Source organism: Cnephaeus nilssonii (genome assembly GCF_951640355.1).
Source record: "Cnephaeus nilssonii genome assembly, chromosome: 1".
Lineage (NCBI taxonomy): Eukaryota > Metazoa > Chordata > Mammalia > Chiroptera > Vespertilionidae > Cnephaeus > Cnephaeus nilssonii.
Window position 1 is genome coordinate 42961306 of NC_137072.1, and position 19968 is coordinate 42981273.

The 19968-nt window shown below is 46.3% G+C and overlaps 1 pseudogene across 1 annotated transcript; it reads right to left on the reverse strand.

Annotated features, from left to right (window-relative positions):
• Positions 1-696: 696 nt before the first annotated feature.
• On the reverse strand, positions 697-1281 carry LOC307115072 (large ribosomal subunit protein uL6-like; annotated as a pseudogene). Its single transcript has one exon. The product of its transcript is annotated as a large ribosomal subunit protein uL6-like (transcript).
• Positions 1282-19968: the final 18687 nt, after the last annotated feature.

Genomic DNA, 19968 nt, shown 5'->3' on the forward strand with positions numbered 1-19968 from the left:
CCACACATTTCTGGTAGGACACCAGGGCTTTGGAGATGGACTGGCAGGTTGCATATATGTGGGCCACGTATTTTTTGCTCAAGAAGTTTCCATCCACCTTCTTTTCACTGACAGGGAGTCTATGCAGGGGAACTGCTCTTTGCACAGAAGCAGAATGGGTTCCAGAGGTTATATCGCAGTGCCCTGCTCAGTGGTCTCTCTCTCTCTCTTTGAATGTATGTATGTGCATATATCTTTTCTGAGTCCATTTGAAAATCATTTGAGATAATTGTGGAATACTACTCAATAATAAAAAATAACTAATAATTATACAGAGTGAAAGAAGCCAGGCAAAAAATGAGTATATACAGCATGTTTCAGTTTACATAAAACTACAGAAAATGTAAACCAACTAGTAGTGACAGAAAGCAGACCTGTTGTCTGGGGGATAGAATGGGAGACTGAGAGGAGCAAAAGAGAGGGACACACACACACACACACACAACTTTTGGGGGTGGTGAATATGTTTATTATTTTAATTGTGGTGTTAATTCATGAGTATGCATAGATAAAAATTTACCAAACTGTGCATTTTATTTCATTCATTTATTCCCCTCCCAAATCAATATGTGGCTTTTATTGCATCTTTAAATACCACAAATAAGTGGAACAAATCATTCGGCATCTTGTTGTTTCTATAGCTGGACAACTTGGGTCTTACTCATCAGCCTGCTGAACTGTTATTTTTTCAGAAACATAGATACCATCCAAAATTTTTCTGACATTCTTGTTTGTAACTGTTGTGGCTTGCTGAATCAAAGCAGCTGAATTTGATACAAATTCAACGACATTTCCTTCAAGAATCAACTCATCTTTCTGGGCTTGAGATACTGAAAGCAACACCTGTTCTAATTAGACTCTGCGGATGTATTTTTTGCTCAAGAAATTTCTGATTTCAACAAAAGAACCATTCTGTTGAGTAACGTTGACGGGGAAGTGAGCATACACAGACCTCACCTTGTGAAAAGCCCAGTGTAACACCCTTGATCATGTTCTGTGCATGACTGCAGGTAGGGTGAACTGTGGCCAGTTCCTTTCTATTTCCCCACCATTTGTCAACCCGGAGCCTCTTCTTTTTCTTTCCAAGGAGACTGAGTTCTGCGTTGATGTGATTGAAGTCCCTCCGCAGGGTGCCTCTGGGCCCTTCACAGTAACTGTGCGTCCCTTCAGAGTGATGTCCACATTTTCTGGGATGTCCACAGTCCAATTGCTGACAATGGTCTGCATTCTCGCAGCAGATGTGGCAAAGAGCCAAACTGTATTTTTTTTTTTTTACCAGTAAATATGATAGTTTATTGCTTGTCAGTTGTACTCCAATAAAGCTGTTAAAAACTTTTCAAGTAGTACACTTTAAATATAAGCAGTTTATTGTACATCAATGATATCTCAATAACACTGGTAAAAGAGAGATGAATGAAAACTGAAAAAATACTTTTAAATAATAAGCAAAGGGCTTATTCCCTTAATATAAAATCTTCCCCAAGTCAATAAGGAAAAGACCAAAAACATAACTGAAAAGTGAATAACGAGTATGAGCAATTCATAAAATATATCTGTCTAATAATAGAGTAGTATGCAAATCATCCCTCCGCTACACTCACAAGCCACGCCCACCAGCCACGCCCCAGCCACGCCCACCATCCAATCAGAGTGAGTATGCAATTCAACTGAAAACATGGCGGCAGCCCCGCCCCCCAGCCTCTCCAGGTCTCTGGGAGTTGGAGAAGTCAGGCGCCAGCGCCTGAGGCTGGCTGCAGCCACGGAGACCAAGAAGCCACCTGCCCCATGATCCCAGGCCTCAGCCAGCCTCAGAAGCCTCAGGTCCGCCTGCCCAACGTCCTGGGGAAATGGAGAAACCAGGCCCAGCGCCTGAGGCTGGGTGCGGCCGGGAGACGAAGAAGCTGCCCGTCCCATGATCCCAGGCTGCAGCCAGCCTCAGAAGCCTCAGGTCCGCCTGCCCCATGTCCTGCAGAGACGGAGTAACCGGGCCCCAGCACCTGAGGCTGGCTGCAGCCACGGAGACCAAGAAGCTGCCTGCCCCATGATCTCAGGCCTCAGCCAGCTGGAGAAGCGGTTCACCCCACGTCCTGGGGGAGACAAGAAACCAGGTGCCAGTGCCTGAGGCTGGCTGCAGCCCGGGAGATGAAGAAGCCGCCTGCCCTGTGATCCCAGGCTGCAGCCAGCAGCAGAAACCTCAGGTCCGCCTGCCCCACCTCCTGGGGGAGAATTAGAAACTGGGCCTCAGCGCCTGAGGCTGGCTGCGACCTGGGAGATGAAGAAGCCGCCTGCCCCGTGATCCCAAGCCGCAGCCAGCTGGAGAAGCCGCCCTCCCCACGTCCTGGGGGAGACAAGAAACCGGGTGCCAGTACCTGAGGGTGGATGCGACCTGGGAGATGAAGAAGCCGCTTGCCCTATGATCCCAGGCTACAGCCAGCTGGAGAAGCTGCCCACCCCATGTCCACCCGCCCCACGTCCTGGGGGAGATGGAGAAACCGGGCCCCAGTACATGAGGCTGGCTGCAGCCCGGGAGATGGAGAAGCCGCCCACCCTGCGGTCCTGGGCACCAGTACCTGCGGCTGGCTGTGGCCTGGGAGACAGGGAAGCCACCCACCCTGCGGACCTGGGCACCAGTAACTGTGGCTGGCTGTGGCCTGGGAGACAGAGAAGCCACCCACCCTGTGGACCTGGGCACCAGTAACTGTGGCTGGCTGTGGCCTGGGAGACAGAGAAGCCGCTCACCCTGTGGTCCAGATGCCAGCACCTGCAGCTGGCTACAGCATGGTAGATGGAGAATCCGCCCACCCTGCAGTCCTGGGCACCAGCACCTGTGGCTGGCTGTGGCCTGGGAGACAGAGAAGCCGCCCACCCTGCAGTCCTGGGCTCCAGCACTTGCAGCTGCAGCACAGGCGAAGCCCCCTGTCCACCATCCCCTAAGGCTGCAGCCAGCCTGGGCGCCTATGGCTAACCAGAGGGAGGGAAGCCCGGATCCTGGGTGCCTGTGGTCAGCTGGAGGAGGGAATCCTGGGTACCAGGTGTGGGCCGAGGCAGAGGTAGTTAGGGGCAATCAAGCCAGCAGGGGAGCAGTTAGGGACAATCAGGCTGGTAGGCAGAAGCAGTTAGGGGCAATCAGGCAGGCAGGTGAGCAGTTAGGAGCCAGCAGTTCTGAATTGTGAGAGGGATGTCCAACTGCTGGTTATCCCATGAGGGGTCCCAGATTGGAGAGGGTGCAGGCCAGGCTGAGGGACACACTCCCCGCTGCCCCCGCCCCCGTGCACGAATTTCGTGCACCGGGCCTCTAGTATGTATATAAAAAATTCATTTCAGAGAGAAAGGAAGAGGGAGAGAGAGATAGAAACATCAACGATGAGAGAAAATTATTGATCAGCTGCCTTCTACACTCCTCCTACTGGGGATCTAGCTCGCAACCCGGACATGTGCCCTGACCGAGAATCAAACCATGACCTCCTGATTTATAGGTCATCACTCAGCCACTGAGCTACACCAACTGGGTGCCTTTCTCATGTTTTTAAATCAACTACAAGAATCATTTTGTCATCTCACACGTGTTAGAATGGCTATCATCAACAAATCAACAAACGACAAGTGCTGGAGAGGATGTGGAGAAAAAGGAACCCTCTTACACTGCTGGTGGGAAAGCAGACTGGTGCAGCCACTGTGGAGAACAGTATGTTGTTTCCTCAAAAAACTAAAAATGGAATTCCCATTTGACTCAGTGATCCCACTTCTAGGAATATATCCTATCAAACTAGAAACACCAATTAGAAAGGGTATATGCACCCCTATGTTCATAGCAGCACAATTTACCATAGCTAAGATTTGGAAACAGTCTAAGTGCCCATCAACAGATGAGTGGATTAAAAAACTATGGTACATGCCTTAACTGGTTTGGCTCAGTGGATAGAGCATCGGCCTGTGGACTGAAAGGCCCTAGGTTCGATTCCGGTCAAGGGCATGTACCTTGGTTGCAGTCACATCCCCAGTGAGGGGTGTGCAGGAGGCAGCTGATTGATGTTTCTCTCTCATAGATGTTTCTAACTCTCTATCCCTCTCCCTTCCTCTCTGTAAAAAAAAAAAATAAAATATATTTAAAAAAATAAATAAATAAATAAAATAAAAAACTATGGTACATCTACACAATGGAATACTACACTACAGTAAAAAAAGAAGGAATTCCTACCATTTGCAACAGCATGGATGGAACTGGAGAGCATTATGCTAAATGAAATAAGCCAGTCAGAAAAAGATAAATATCACATGATCTCATTTATTTGTGAAATATAATGAACAACATAAACTGATGAACAAAAACAGATCCAGAGACAGAGAAGCATCGATAGACTGTCAAACCTCAGAGGAGGGTGGGGTAAGGGGGAGAGATCAACCAAAGGACTTGTATGCATGCATATAAGCCTAACCAATGGATATAGACACCAAGTGGGTGAGGGCATGAGTGTGTGTGTGTGTGGGGGCAGTGGGACGGCAAAGGGGGGATAAGGACACATATGTAATACCTTAATCAATAAAGAAAAAAAAAATTTTAAGAATCATTTTGTATTCCCCATTCTCTCCTAAGTTGATTGCTTCAGCTCCATTCTCTGTGTCTGTCTCTCTCACTGAGCTTTTGGGGTCATCCCAAAGCATACAGAGAGGCCCCAGCCCAGGCACATGCTACAAACCACTTCCAGCAGCCAAGCTGAGTGCACCTGGATGAGTAAAATTTCCCAAAACCAAGGATTTAGAGACCATCAACCACCTCTCCTCTGCCTCACTCACATCTTTAGGTTCTTCTTCACTTCTGAATAGTGAACATGCCTCTGAAGATGCTTTTTTTAAAATATATTTTTATTGATTTCAGAGAGGAAGGGAGAGGGGAGAGATAGAAACATCAATGATGAGAGAAAATCACTGATTGGCTGCCTCCTGCATGCTCCCTACTGGGGATCGAGTCTGCAACCAGGGCATGTGCCCTTGACCAGAATTGAACCCAGGACCCTTCAGACCACAGGTCGATGCTCTATCCACTGAGCCAAACCGGCTAGGATCATTTGTAGATTTATTTTAATCCATAGGGTAGCATTTGATACACACTGCTCTGCACTTTGCTTTTTTTATTTTAGATTAATTTATTTCATTCCTGTTTATAAGGAACTTTCTCATTCTGTTTTACCAATTTCACCAATCTCCTAAGGACAGGCATTTAGATTATTGCTAGTATTTAACTACTACAAATAAAACTTCAATGAATAACATTGAACATAGGTCATTTTGCACTTACATAAGTATGTCTGTAGGAAAAAATTCCCAGAAGTAGAATAGCTATGTAAAAGGATACAGCAATCACATGCATATTGTCAAAGTATCTTTCCTAGCTGTTGCATCAGTACATACATTTGCCATCTATGGGGGAAACTACCTATTTCCCCAAACTCATGCCAATATATGTTTTATGAAATGTGGAGTCATTTGCCCATTAAAGAGTGGAAAATGGTGTCAGTGGTGCTTTAATTTGAATGTTTCTTTTTATGAGTAATGTTGAGTATCTTTTCTTAGATTTAAGAGGCAATTATATACATACTAGAGGCCCGGTGCACGAAATTCGTGCACGGGGGCGGGGGCAGCGGGGAGTGTGTCCCTCAGCCTGGCCTGCACCCTCTCCAATCTGGGACCCCTCATGGGATAACCAGCAGTTGGACATCCCTCTCACAATTCAGAACTGCTGGCTCCTAACTGCTCACCTGCCTGCCTGATTGCCCCTAACTGCTTCTGCCTACCAGCCTGATTGTCCCTAACTGCTCCCCTGCTGGCTTGATTGCCCCTAACTACCTCTGCCTCGGCCCACACCTGGTACCCAGGATTCCCTCCTCCAGCTGACCACAGGCACCCAGGATCCGGGCTTCCCTCCCTCTGGTCAGCCATAGGCGCCCAGGCTGGCTGCAGCCTTAGGGGATGGTGGACAGGGGGCTTCGCCTGTGCTGCAGCTGCAAGTGCTGGAGCCCAGGACTGCAGGGTGGGCGGCTTCTCTGTCTCCCAGGCCACAGCCAGCCACAGGTGCTGGTGCCCAGGACTGCAGGGTGGGCGGATTCTCCATCTACCATGCTGTAGCCAGCTGCAGGTGCTGGCATCTGGACCACAGGGTGAGCGGCTTCTCTGTCTCCCAGGCCACAGCCAGCCACAGTTACTGGTGCCCAGGTCCACAGGGTGGGTGGCTTCTCTGTCTCCCAGGCCACAGCCAGCCACAGTTACTGGTGCCCAGGTCCGCAGGGTGGGTGGCTTCCCTGTCTCCCAGGCCACAGCCAGCCACAGGTACTGGTGCCCAGGACCGCAGGGTGGGCGGCTTCTCCATCTCCCGGGCTGCAGCCAGCCTCATGTACTGGGGCCCGGTTTCTCCATCTCCCCCAGGACGTGGGGCGGGTGGACATGGGGTGGGCAGCTTCTCCAGCTGGCTGTAGCCTGGGATCATAGGGCAAGCGGCTTCTTCATCTCCCAGGTCGCATCCACCCTCAGGTACTGGCACCCGGTTTCTTGTCTCCCCCAGGACGTGGGGAGGGCGGCTTCTCCAGCTGGCTGCGGCTTGGGATCACGAGGCAGGCGGCTTCTTCATCTCCCAGGTCGCAGCCAGCCTCAGGCGCTGGGCCTGGTTTCTCCATTTCCCCAGGACGTTGGGCAGGCGGACCTGAGGCTTCTGAGGCTGGCTGCAGCCTGGGATCATGGGGCAGGTGGCTTCTTGGTCTCTGTGGCTGCAGCCAGCCTCAGGCGCTGGCGCCTGACTTCTCCAACTCCCAGAGACCTGGAGAGGCTGGGGGGCGGGGCTGCCGCCATGTTTTCAGTTGAATTGCATACTCACTCAGATTGAATGGTGGGCGTGGCTGGGGCGTGGCTGGTGGGCGTGGCTTGTGAGTGTAGCGGAGTGATGATTTGCATACTAATCTATTATTAGACAGATTATTAGATAGATACATACACATACACATACACATACACATATACATATACATACACATACACATACACATACACATATACATATACATATACATATACATATACATATACATATACATATACATATATACATATTATTATGGGGAAGGGAAAGTGGCTGCCCAGGGTTCTTGTGTTGCTCTCTCTGCCTATAAGCAAATTCAAAGGCGAAACCCTGAATTGTTCAAACAATGGGAATAATGTGGCCAGCCCAATGTGGTGGTCAAAGCCCCTGATGAAGAAACTCTGATTGGATTACTGACCCATGGAAAAATGCTGGCACTGTCTGTACATTTAATCCAAGAGGCTCCAGGTACTCAGATTGCACCAGGCCCTCAAACTCTCCTAGGAATTGGGACCAGCTATCTAATCAACAAAGTCACTGGCCACCTAAGATTTTACTAGGTGGAGTTTTGTATGATGTACCACCGCAAATGTTTGAAACCATTAAATTTTAATGACAATGACTGAGTTTCCCACTCCCTTCAAAAAAGCCTTCTGATTACTGATACAAACGAACCCCTCTGGGACTGCTGCAGTCTTAGTTCATAAGAAATCGTTTTGTTTTACTGTTCTTCCCCCACTCCTCCTCCCCTCTCCTCATTCTTTCCCTACGCATTTAAAAAAGAAGTTTATTTTAAATGCAACATTTTTGGGAGTTTTGCAATAGAAAAATATTTCATATTTTCAGGTTACATAGTTCATAATATTTCTAGATATTGAAGTTCTCATTATTTTTTAAATTTATCTTTATTGTTGAAAATATTACATATGTCCTCCCCTTTTCCCCCATTGACCCCTTCCACCCCATTCCCTCTCCCTCCACCAAGTTCTCATTATTTCTTCACATCTTTCTGAAGGTGGGAGCTGGGTGAAAAAGGTCTAACATTTTTGTATACGTTGGAAGCAGATTGCCAGACTGCTCCTTGAAAGATTAACCAGTTTACATTCTCAGGTAATGGAAGTGCCTCTTTTCTTGAATTCTCATTGGCACTTGTGCTATCATTTTTTAAATTCCAATTTGATGAGCTAAACTCACATCTCATTTTATTTGCATGTTCTAAATTGTAATGCATTTGAACATTTTTCAAAGTTATATTGTTCACTTGAGTTCTTTTTAAAACAATATTTATTTATTGATTGATTTTAGACAGAAAGAGGAGGGTTTGTTTTTCCATTTATTTATGCATTCATTGGCTGCTTTTGTTGTTAATCCTCACCTGAGCATATTTTTTCATTGACTTTTAGAGGGAATGGAAGAGAGAGAGAAAGGGAGAGGGAGAGGGAGAGGGAGGGAAGGAAAGGGAGAGAAAAAGAGAAAGAGAAAGATCAATGTGAGAGAGAAACATGGATCCACCATTCGGTCAATTTGCATATTACTCTTTTATTATATAGGATGATTCAATCTATATTGAAATATACAAATATATGTTAATATATGGTGTTAGGTAAAGACTCTAATTGTATTTTTCCAGTGTTAGCAATATTTTAAAGCAGCCATTTATTAAAAATCTACTCTTGCCTTGGCCATTGTGACTCAGCGGTACCTAAGGGTCTGATTCCCTTTCAAGGGCATGTACCTCCCTCTTTCCCTTCCACTCTCTCTAAAAAAATCAATGGAAAAAATATCCTCAGGTGAGGATTAAAAAAAAATCTACTTCTTGTATTGATTCTAAAAGTGCTTCACTAATTCTAAATCCTTATATATTCTTGGATGTATCACAGAATCTGTTTCATTTACTTATCTGTCTAGTATTATGCCAGAACTACATTCATTTATTTTTGCTTAAGAGTTTTAATTCCATTCTTTATTCTTTTGTTATATAATTTGGAATTGAAACTTTAAAAGGAGTGACATTAAATTTATAATAAAATGTAGGAGATTATACATTTTATAATACTAATTCTTCTCATCTGAGAACAAGGTATTTTACTCCATTTATTTAGGAGCACTTTTATATTCCTCAGTAAAATTTTGTATTTTTCTTTATGTCAGCACTGCAGATTTCTTGTTAAGTGTCCTCCAAGGTATTTGGAATTTATAGCCCCTTCCCCAATGATTAGATTTCTTTATTGTGCTCTTTCAACTTTGTGTCATAGTATATCACTCAGCATCCCTCAGGTCCCGGCAGTTCCCTGCTGTCAAAAGTGGTTGATGGGAACTTTGAATGCCCTGGTTCTGATGGATATTATTTATTCTTCTTGTGCTTGAATTGACCACCTCTTAATCCCCTTTTATGGCCTGTAGAGAGTTTACAGTGACCCACTGCTGGACCACGGATGAGATTCTGTAATAGCTCCTCTTCATTTACATAAACAGCTAACTGGTTGGCTGCCAGCTTTCCCAGTGCCACCCACAGGGAGCTCGCCACTTGTGCTCTGATCCTTGCTGGGATATCTGATTCCAGGCACTTCCTTCCCCACAGGGCTTGTCCCCACCCAGGGCCCCCTGAACAACCCCAGAAAAAAGTCAATTGCTTGTTTCTATTTGAACCCAGAAAATCTTCCCATGTTGATTAAATACCTAGGTGAGATCACAGAACATATAAAAGAGCATGGTCCTCAATCAGAAAATAAAAAAGAAAGAGAAAAATCAAAGACAATACCCTCTTTCTATTGAAGCTCTCTATGCCATGCACTTTCTAAGTGTTTTTTTTCTTAAAGTAAAGTATCATCTTTTATTTAAAAATTTTCTTTTCCATTTATTTTTTTTTCATTTAAAAATTGTAAAATACACGTAAAATTTAATACCTTAAACATTTTGAGTGAATATACAGTTCAATAGTGTGAAGTACATTCACATTGTTGTGCAATTGATCCCCAGATCATTTTCATCTTGCAAGACTGAAACTCTATATAGCCATTAAACAACAACTCCCTGTCCCCCCTCCCCCAGTCTCTGGCAACCACCATTCTACTTTGTTTCTAGAGTTTGACTCCTCTTGATACCTCATATAAATGAAATCAGATAGTATTTGTCTTTTTCTGACTGGCTTATTTTAATGAGCAGAATGTCCTTAAGGTTCATCTGTGTTATAGCATGTGTCAGAATTTCTTTTTTATAAGACTGAAAAATATACCACTGTATGTATATACCACATTTTGTTTATCCATTCCTCCATCGATGGGCATTTGGATTGCTTCTGCCTTTTGGCTATTATGAACAACTAGAGGCCTGGTGCACGAAATTTGTGCACGGGGGTGTGTGTGTGTGTGGGGTGTCCCTCAGCCCAGCCTGCACCCTCTCCAATCTGGGACCCCTCAAGGGATGTCCGACTGCCCATTTAGGCCTGATCCCATTGGGCAGTCGGACATCCCTCTCACAATCCAGAACTACTGGCTTCCAACTGCTCGCCTGCCTGCCTTCCTGATTGCCCCTAACCGCTTCTGCCTGCCAGCCTGATCACCCCCTAACAACTCCCATGCCAGCCTGATTGATGTCTAACTGCTCCCCTGCCAGCCTGTTTGCCCCCAACTTCCCTCCTCTGCCGGCCTGGTTACCCTTAACTGCCCTCCCCTGCAGGGTTGATCGCCTCCAACTGCCCTCCCTTGCAGGCCTGGTCCCTCTCAACTGCCCTCCCTTGCAGGCCTGGTGCCTCCCAACTGCCCTACCCTGCTGGCCATCTTGTGTCCACATGGGGGCAGGATCTTTGACCACATGGGGGCAGCTATATTGTGTTGGAGTGATGGTCAATCTGCATATTACTCTTTTATTAGATAGGATAGAGGCCTGGTGCACGGGTGGGGGCCAGCTGGTTTGCCCTGGTGTCCCGGATCAGGGTGGGGGTTCCCTTGGGGCATGGGGTGGCCTGAGTGAGGAGCCTGTGGTGGTTTTCAGGTCAGCCACGCCCCCTGGCAACCCAAGCGGAGGCCCTGGTATCTGGAATTTATTTACCTTCTACAATTGAAACTTTGTAGCCTGGAGCGAAGCCAAGCCTCCTGCTCACTCCATGGCTGGTAGCCATTTCTGTTTAGGGTTTGTTTACATTCTATAATTGAAACTTTGTAGCCTTGAGTGGAGGCTTAGGCCGGCCAGGGAAGGCAGAAAGCTTGGCTTCTTCTATCACCTTGGAAACCCAAGCCTCCCTCCTGCTCTCTGTGGCTGTAGCCATCTTGGTTGGGTTTATTTGCACACTCACTCTGATTGGTTGGTGGGCGTGGCTTGTGGGTGTAGCGGAGTTAGGGTCAATTTGCATATTACTCTTTTATTAGGTAGGATGCGGCTATACAGATAGCTATACAGATACCTCTTCAAGACATATGCTTTCAATTACTTTATGTTTTACTAGATTTATCTCATTTGATCTTTACTACAACTTTATGAGTTGGGTACTTTTACTATCCCAGTTTATATATGTGTAAACTGAGGTACATAGAGATTAACTAACTAATTATAATTCTAGAACTCTCATATTTATTTATTTTTAGTTGTTTTGTTTTTTAGAACCCTCATGTTTAATAGCACACTATACCATTTTCCAAAAGAGACATCTAGGTGACTGGCACCAGGAAGTGGAAAATAAAAGAAATGAAAATCATGTTTGCATTGGTTGTCTAGAAATCAAGAGATAGGCATTAATTTTCTCATTCACCATTCAAAGAACAATAATAATAAAAATTATTTTGGGGTAATTTCTATTCCAACAGAATGGATTATAACGTTGAGAGCTATCTGGATAATTCAGGTAAACATTCTGCTTTTAAGTTGCCTATCAAAAAAATGACTCAGATAACTGCTTTGATATCTAGTAAGGCTATTCCTTATTTTAAAAAATCAAGCACGTTTTCAATGGGTTGTCTATAAAGAGTGTGTGTGTTACATATAACATGATATTTTTTCTTTTTCTTTTTCTTTTTTTCAACTTAACTGCACATTAAAATCATTTATCTTCCTTAGGTCTCAAAACACTGCTGTCTCAGTATCAGGAAATATGTTTTTGTTTCCTGCCTTCCAAAATAAATTCTTTGAGTTGTTGTTTTAAGCTAAATTGTATTTTGCTTCCTTTTAGATTTTTTTAATACCGACATTCTTTTTTCCAGTTACTGTAAAATTTATACCTAGTGAACACATTTAAAAAATGTAAAGTCCTTTCTAGAGATAAAAATAATTGAATACTATTTTTTTCACAAAATTATCTTCAAGTAGATGGAGAATGTTTTACTAAGTCTGATGTGTTTGGCTGTACAAAAAAATGTATACAATACCAGTGAAAAAATGAAGAAAATATTTGAGGAAATCTTTAAGTGGCTCAATTTAGAGATAAGTAAAGCAATACTCTAATACAGAGGGAAATACAGAAATTAGGAGGGAAATACAGAGATTAGTATTAAAGTTTTCATAATTGTTACTCTGACCACATTTATATAATGGGATTTTAGGGTGAAGGTATTGATATCTCATTATGGGAATATAGATGATAATATCATAGTAAGTTTAATTATCAGGTTTTTTTTTTTTTTTGGCTACATGACAGAAACCCAACTCAAATTTATTGAGATACAAAGATGATTTTAATTGCTCACAGAATCTTAGACAGGGTTGAACAGACAAAGCTGGGGCCTGGGCCTTAAGAACAGCTGGAACCAGGACTTCCAGCTGCTACTATATCGTCTCTTCATCTGCAAGTTGGCTTCCTTCTCTTAAACTGTAGACCAGACTCCTTCATGTGGCAGGAAGCACAGCCCTCTGACAACTCCCTAAAATTTCCACCATTCACCTCTGTACCAGATGCTGTTGCTGCCCTGTTATGTCCTTGGCCCATCTGCAATGTCTCCTACAACTGGGGAATTGCTCTATGTGCCCCAGGCTTCCTACCTCAAGCACCTGCATCTTTCTGCCTGAGGACAGTGGCTAGGGGAGTGAGCTGGGATAGCAGGTGGGAGTAGGTCAAAAGTACCAGGCAGTTAATATACCCAGGAGTAACCTTCAGCCACAAAGGGATGGGAATTGGTGCACAAATACCTCACTTCCTCATTCTTTGGTGGGATAATTCTGAGTTTTGTTTTATAGGCCTCAGCAGGACTCAACACCTTTTATTATTGCTTCCTTTCTTTCCCTGTCTTAGTTCCAACTCTCTTACCATGCTCCCAGGGATCATCTCCCAAATAAACTACTTCTACCTAAATTATTGGTTCAGAATATTTTTTTTGGGTGAGAGGATCCAAACTAAGACAACCACCAAAGAGTAACAGATTTAGGTTTCCTGTGTGACCCAGCAAAAACCATGAAGAAATTCTTAGATTGTCTCATCTTGGGTCATGTGCTTACATATGAGCCAATCAGTTGTCAGTTGTTAGCCAGGGGGCAGGGACATGGTAGCTATCGCATGGCTGGAATAGGAATAAAGGGAGTGGAGGGAAGGAGCACGTCTAAGATACAGGAGAATATTATTCACAGAAGGGAGGATATATGTTGGGATGATGCATTGTTGAGTATATAAAACAGAAGGTCTTTACCCATAAGATAGCTAATAGCATTTTTCTTTCTTTCTTTTTTTTTTTTTTTAGGGAGAGGAAGAGAGAGAGAGAGAGAGAGAGAGAGAGAGAGAGAGAGAGAGAGAGAGAGAGAGCAACATTGATGTGAGAGAGAAACATCAATTGGTTGCCTCCCTCACATGCTCTGACTGGGAATTGAACATGCAACTGGGGTATGTGCCCTGACTGGGAATGGAACCCACCACCTTTTGGTGTATGGGACAACGCTCCAACCAACTGAACCACACCAGCCAAGGCAATATTCGGATATCCTAATATATAAAAACCCTGGGTGGTAACAACCAGTAACGACCGGAGGCTGACCAACTGGAAGTCAGTACTAGCCCTGCACCCAAGCAAGCGGTAAGGGGCAATCAGGAAGGCAGTCAGAGGGGTTAGGGGTGATCAGGTAGGCAGACCAGCAGTTAGGGGTGATCAGGTAGGCAGGCCAGTGGTTAGGGGTGATCAGGTAGGCAGGCCAGTGGTTAGGGGTGATCAGGTAGGCAGGCAAGCAGTTAGGGGAGATCAGGTACGCAGACGGCCCCTCATCGGGTTGGCCCCGCCCCCAAGCAAGCAGTTAGGGGCAATCAGGCAGGCAGGCAGAGTGGTTAGGTGTGATCAGGTAGGCAGACCAGTGGTTAAGGAGATCAGGTAGGTAGGCGAGCGGTTAGGGGCGGTCAGGTAGGCAGACGGCCCCTTGCAGGGCTGGCCCCGCCCCCCAGCAAAGAAAGAGGGAGGCCCAGGCCAGCCAAGCCATTGCACCCCAACCTGTCACCTGCAGAGAGAGGTCACCGGTGGCAGGGGAGTGGGGGCAGTGCTGCACAGATGACAAGCAGTGGCAGCGGTGGGGTGGGGCCAGCTGCCTGCAGCCCGGGGAAGGAAAGCCCTGATAGGCCCTGATCTCAGGCCAGGCCTAGGGACCATACCTGAGGGGTCCTGGGTTGTGAGAGGGTGCAGGCTGGGCTGAGGGACCCCCCTGAGTGCATGAATTTTCATGCACCAGGCCTCTAGTTTTTTAATAAATACAGTTGGCCCTTTTTATCTGTAGGTTTGCCATCTGCAGATTCAACCAACCATGGATGGAAAACAGTATTTTTGCATTCCCAACTTCAGATTCCCAACCACAGATTCCCAGCTATAGATTCCCAACTTTGGGTGTAAAATACTGTTTTCAATCAGTGGGTGGTTGAACCCACCAAAGAGCAGGGCCAACTGTAGTTAAGTTTTTGGAAGTCAAAAGTTATATCTTGACTTTCTACTGCTTTGGGGGAGGGGTGCTGGGGAGGTTGTCAGTGCCCCTAACTCCCATGTTGTTCAAGGGTCAACTGTATATACAGATACTCATATATCTTTATATGTATAGATATATACTCTCTCTCTCTCTCTCTCTCTATATATATATATATATATAGAGAGAGAGAGAGAGAGAGAGAGAGAATTGTCCATCAGTTGGACAATCTTAGCAGTGCCGCGGAGGCACAAGAGGCTCCCACCACAGCTGCTGCGCTTGCCAGTCGTGAGCCCAGCTTCTGGCTGAGCGGTGCTGCCCCTGTGGGAGCGCACTGACCACCAGGGGGCAGCTCCTGCATTGAGCATCTGCCCTGGGTTGGTCAGTGTGCATCATAGCAACTGGTCTTTCTGCCATTCAGTCAATTTGCATAGTAGCCTTTTATTATATAGGATATTTCCCCCTGAACCATTTGAGAACATTAGAGATATCATGCTCCTTTACCCCTAAATACTGAAGTATTTAGGGGTAAAGGAGTATATATATATATATATATATATATATATATATATATGCTAAATGCAAGAAATTCTCTTACATAATTTAAGTGCAGTCATAAACTCAGAAAAATTATTATTGATTTTATACTATTGTTTAATCTATAGCCTATATTCAAATTTTATCAATTATTTCAAGATTATCCTTTATAGCTATTTTCTCCATAGTTCAGGATCTAATCCAGAAGCATGCATTGCAATTAATTATCAACTCTCTTTACTCTACTTTAATATACAACAGTTTCAGCAACCTTTCTTTGATCTTGGCATTTTTAAAAAAATATATATTTTATTGATTTTTCACAGAGAGGAAGGGAGAGGGATAGAGAGCTAGAAACATCGATGAGAGAGAAACATCGACCAGCTGCCTCCTGCACAGCCCCCACCGGGGATGTGCCCGCAACCAATGTACATACCCTTGACCAGAATTGAACCCGGGACCCCTCAGTCCGCAGACCGACGCTCCATCCACTGAGCCAAACCGGTTTCGGCTGATCTTGGCATTTTTGAAGAGTGCAAGCCAGGTATTTTATAGAATGTCCTTCAGTTATGAAACCAATATATTTTTAACTGGTGGGTATATGGGGAATGGGGAGGGAGGTAGCAGTGAGCAGGGCCTCCACAGACAGCCTTGATAGTCAGCTCATTAACTTCGAAGTAGTTTTCCTTCTACCTGATATTATACCTAGCTCTTGATAGACTGCTCATTGATTAAGCTAGACAATGCAGGATTATTGGAACATGTGGATGTAATCAAAGTGTCAGTGATGAATTCTTGAAATAATTCCTTTAAAAAAATAATACTGTTCAAAGGTGGTCTCTAACCAAAACCTCTACATTGTGAGTGGATGTGTTGAATGTATCATAGAGATTTATAGCTGAGTGGAGCTAGATATTATTTAGTGCATTTTACAGAACAAGAACTTTAGATTTACTGAGTTTAAGGAATTTGACGATGGCAGTCAGTGGAAGGCCGAGATGAGATCCCATACTGTCCTGATTCCTTGCCCACTCCTCCTTTCTATTTTGCCCCAAGTTGTCAAAACTATGCTACTCACTGTAGTTGCCATGACGAATCTCATTTGGGATTGGGTGTGTGGAGTCTGAGAAAGAAGATACCCACTAAAAAGGGCTACCAGTTGCTAACTGGGCTCACATTTAAAAAACAACACCAGAGTCTAGCAGCCTTTTTACACAAGGGGTCTCTCATATAAACTGCGCTTCAAAAAGAAGCCTGCACTGAACCACCTGCCTCTGCACTGAACTGCCTGCCTGCACTGTGTTTCTGTCATTGGCGTCAGCCTGGAACCCTACTTCAACCAATAGGACTGAGGCTTCCCCCATCCAATGGGAGCTGTGCTACTCCCACCAACCAGAGCAGCTCTATTCGGACCTTTTGGACCAATAAAACTGTGAAGATTTGGAGTCCTCATTTGTATGAGGACGGACCAATCAGGAAACAAAGGTGGGGACTTCCGTCTATATAATCCAGCTGCCCTCTGGCTGGGGAGTGCACTTTCCCTTTCAAAAGTGAAGACAACCTTTCTGGCCTTTCAGAGCTGGCCAGGAGTAGACCAGAGCAGAGCAGCACAGCGCAGACTGGCACAGAGCACAGCTGTCTCGCCAGAGAGGAGTCTGGCCCAAGGGCTGCCTGACCACAGGGCTTGCCTTATAGCGGTGCTGTTTTCACCGGGAGCTGTACTGAAATTGAGCTGTTTTGCACTGAGTGGTTTTCTCCTTAACTGCACCTCAAATTGAGGATTCCTGTTGGTGTAGATTTGACACCAACAACCATCAGTTGACAGGTGGTAATCCAATTTTCACTGTATTTGATCCATCTCTTTAATAAACAAAACAAATGAAGCGTTAACAGGAAAGTTCTCACTTTAAGCAAAGCTACTTAAAATCATTACTAAAATTAGTAGTTATTTTGTACCTCAAAACATTCATTCTGCCAATAGAAATGCTTCCATAGCTAAGTGAACAACTATTTTAATGCATTAATTTATGATGGTTAGATTTTTATATGTAGTTACTGTTTTTAAATAGAAAACAGAGTCCCCACTAGTTGTTTTAACTTAAGAACATCTTATTAGTTACAAAAATCTTATACAGAGCTCTCCACTCAACAGGGAGGAATGGCTTAAAGGCAGTCCAGTGCAGTGGGAAGAGCATGAATTTTAATCAGTCAAAGAGAGTATCAAATTTCATAGCAGACAATACTAACAGTGTGGCTTGGGTAAGTTAAGTAATCTTTCTGAGCTTCAGATTCCCCATCTGTGTAATGGAAGAGAAAAAAATAAATTATTTGACTCTCTGGTATGTAAGTACTTACTCTTCAGGATGTTAGAAAATGTCTTTTAAAGAATCTCACGTGGCAGAGGTGCTGAATCATGATTATTTTGAAATGGGTAATTGCCCAAGTCTTGTGCTATGATAGATACTAAGGAGCCTCATTATAGGGTGAGGAAGCTGGTGCTAAAAATAATCTGAGGCATTAACAGTCCATACAGTCTCCTTTCAACTTGCTTGGCCCAAAGGTTTGGGGCTAGCAGTTAGCAACAGTATTACCCCCCTTCGTCCCTCTTTTCTGCTGGGTTAGTTGCAGAAAAATAAAACTTGTTTCATTCTTCAAAGCTGCCCAGATTTTAATTCTCATCTGGTTTCACTGGCATAAAAATGTTTTGTGATGGGGTCCTTATAGTAGGACCTGTTCTGCGCTCCCTTTGGGTGTCCATTGCTGTCTTTATGTATTCCTTTCCTAATTGAAAATGTGACCCACGTACCCACAGTATGGTAATAAAACTAGACACGGTAAAAAGATTGCTTGAAATATTACATCATCTCTCTGCTTTTAGTTTTTCTATTAGTTTTCTCATCTCTAAGGCAAATTGGCAAAATAAATTTTCATAGTCTTTTATAGGAATATTTCTTCCTGGTTAAAGTTTGTAATGTCAAGTCAGGCATAAATACAAAGGTCTGATCATGGGCCCTATAATGGAAACTGCAACTCAATCATGTAATAACAGTATTGCAAGTGTGCAGCTGATAGAGACTCAGCCACTGCCTGAGGATTTCTTTTTTTTTTTTTTTTTTTATTTATTTTAATTTCTTTATTGATTAAGGTGTCACATATTTGTCCTCATCCCCCCATTCCCATCCCACATCCCTCCCCATGGATGCCCCAACCCCCTGTTGGACTTAACCATTGGTTAGGCTCTTATGCATGCACACAAGTCCTTTGGTTGATCTCTCCCCCCTCCCCCCACCCTCCCCTATCCTCCCTCTGAGGCCCGATAGTCCGATCGATGTCTCCTTGTTTCTGCTTCTGTTCTTGTTCATCAGTCCATGTTGTTCATCATTTCCCCTAGATGAGCAAAATCATGTGTCACTAGAGATGTACTTATAAGAATTGAATGTGCGACGAGCAATAATAGTTATGCTGACAGGCAAATGAATCAGTCAGTAGTGAGTTTCTTTCTGGACCAACAGTTCTTTTGAGACCCAATATCAATGTCCACCAGTTCCTTATGAGTATATGTTGGCACTGACCCCTCAGGTCTGGATGGTGGACAAATGGTGGTATTGCAGGTTCGACTCCCTCTGGTTTGGTCTCGGCCGGACCCGGGGCCAGGCTCACCCGGATCCAGGGGCCCACTGCCTCACCCGGATCTGGGGCCAGGCTCTCCCGGATCCAGGGGCCTGCGGCCTCACCCGGACCCGGGGCTAGGCTCACCCGGATCCAGGGGCCCGCGGCCTCACCCGGACCCGGGGCCAGGCTCACCCGGATCCAGGGGTCCACGACCCGGGCCAGGCTCACCCGGATCCACGGGCCCACAGCCTCACCCGGACCCGGGGTCAGGCTCACCCGTATCCGGGGGCCCACGGCCTCACCCGGACCCGGGGCCAGGCTCTCCCGGATCCAGGGGCCCACGGCCTCACCCGGACCCGGGGCCAGGCTCACCCGGATCCAGGGGCCCAGGGCCTCACCCGGACCCGGGGCCAGGCTCACCCGGATCCAGGGGCCCACGGCCTCACCCGGACCCGGGGCCAGGCTCACCCGGATCCAGGGGCCCAGGGCCTCACCCGGACCCGGGGCCAGGCTCACCCGGATCCAGGGGCCCACGGCCTCACCCGGACCCGGGGCCAGGCTCACCCGGATCCTGGGGCCCACGGCCTCACCCGGACCCGGGGCCAGGCTCACCCGGATCCAGGGGCCCAGGGCCTCACCCGGACCCGGGGCCAGGCTCACCCGGATCCAGGGGCCCACGGCCCCACCCGGACCCGGAGCCAGGCTCACCCGGATCCAGGGGCCCGCAGCCTCACCCGGACCCGGGGCCAGGCTCACCCGGATCCTGGGGCCCACGACCTCACCCGGACCCGGGGCCAGGCTCACCCGGATCCAGGGGCCCAGGGCCTCACCCGGACCCGGGGCCAGGCTCTCCCGGATCCAGGGGCCCACGGCCTCACCCGGACCCGGGGCCAGGCTCACCCGGATCCAGGGGCCCAGGGCCTCACCCGGACCCGGGGCCAGGCTCACCCGGATCCAGGAGCCCACGGCCTCACCCGGACCCGGGGCCAGGCTCACCCGGATCCAGGGGCCCAGGGCCTCACCCGGACCCGGGGCCAGGCTCACCCGGATCCAGGGGCCCACGGCCTCACCCGGAC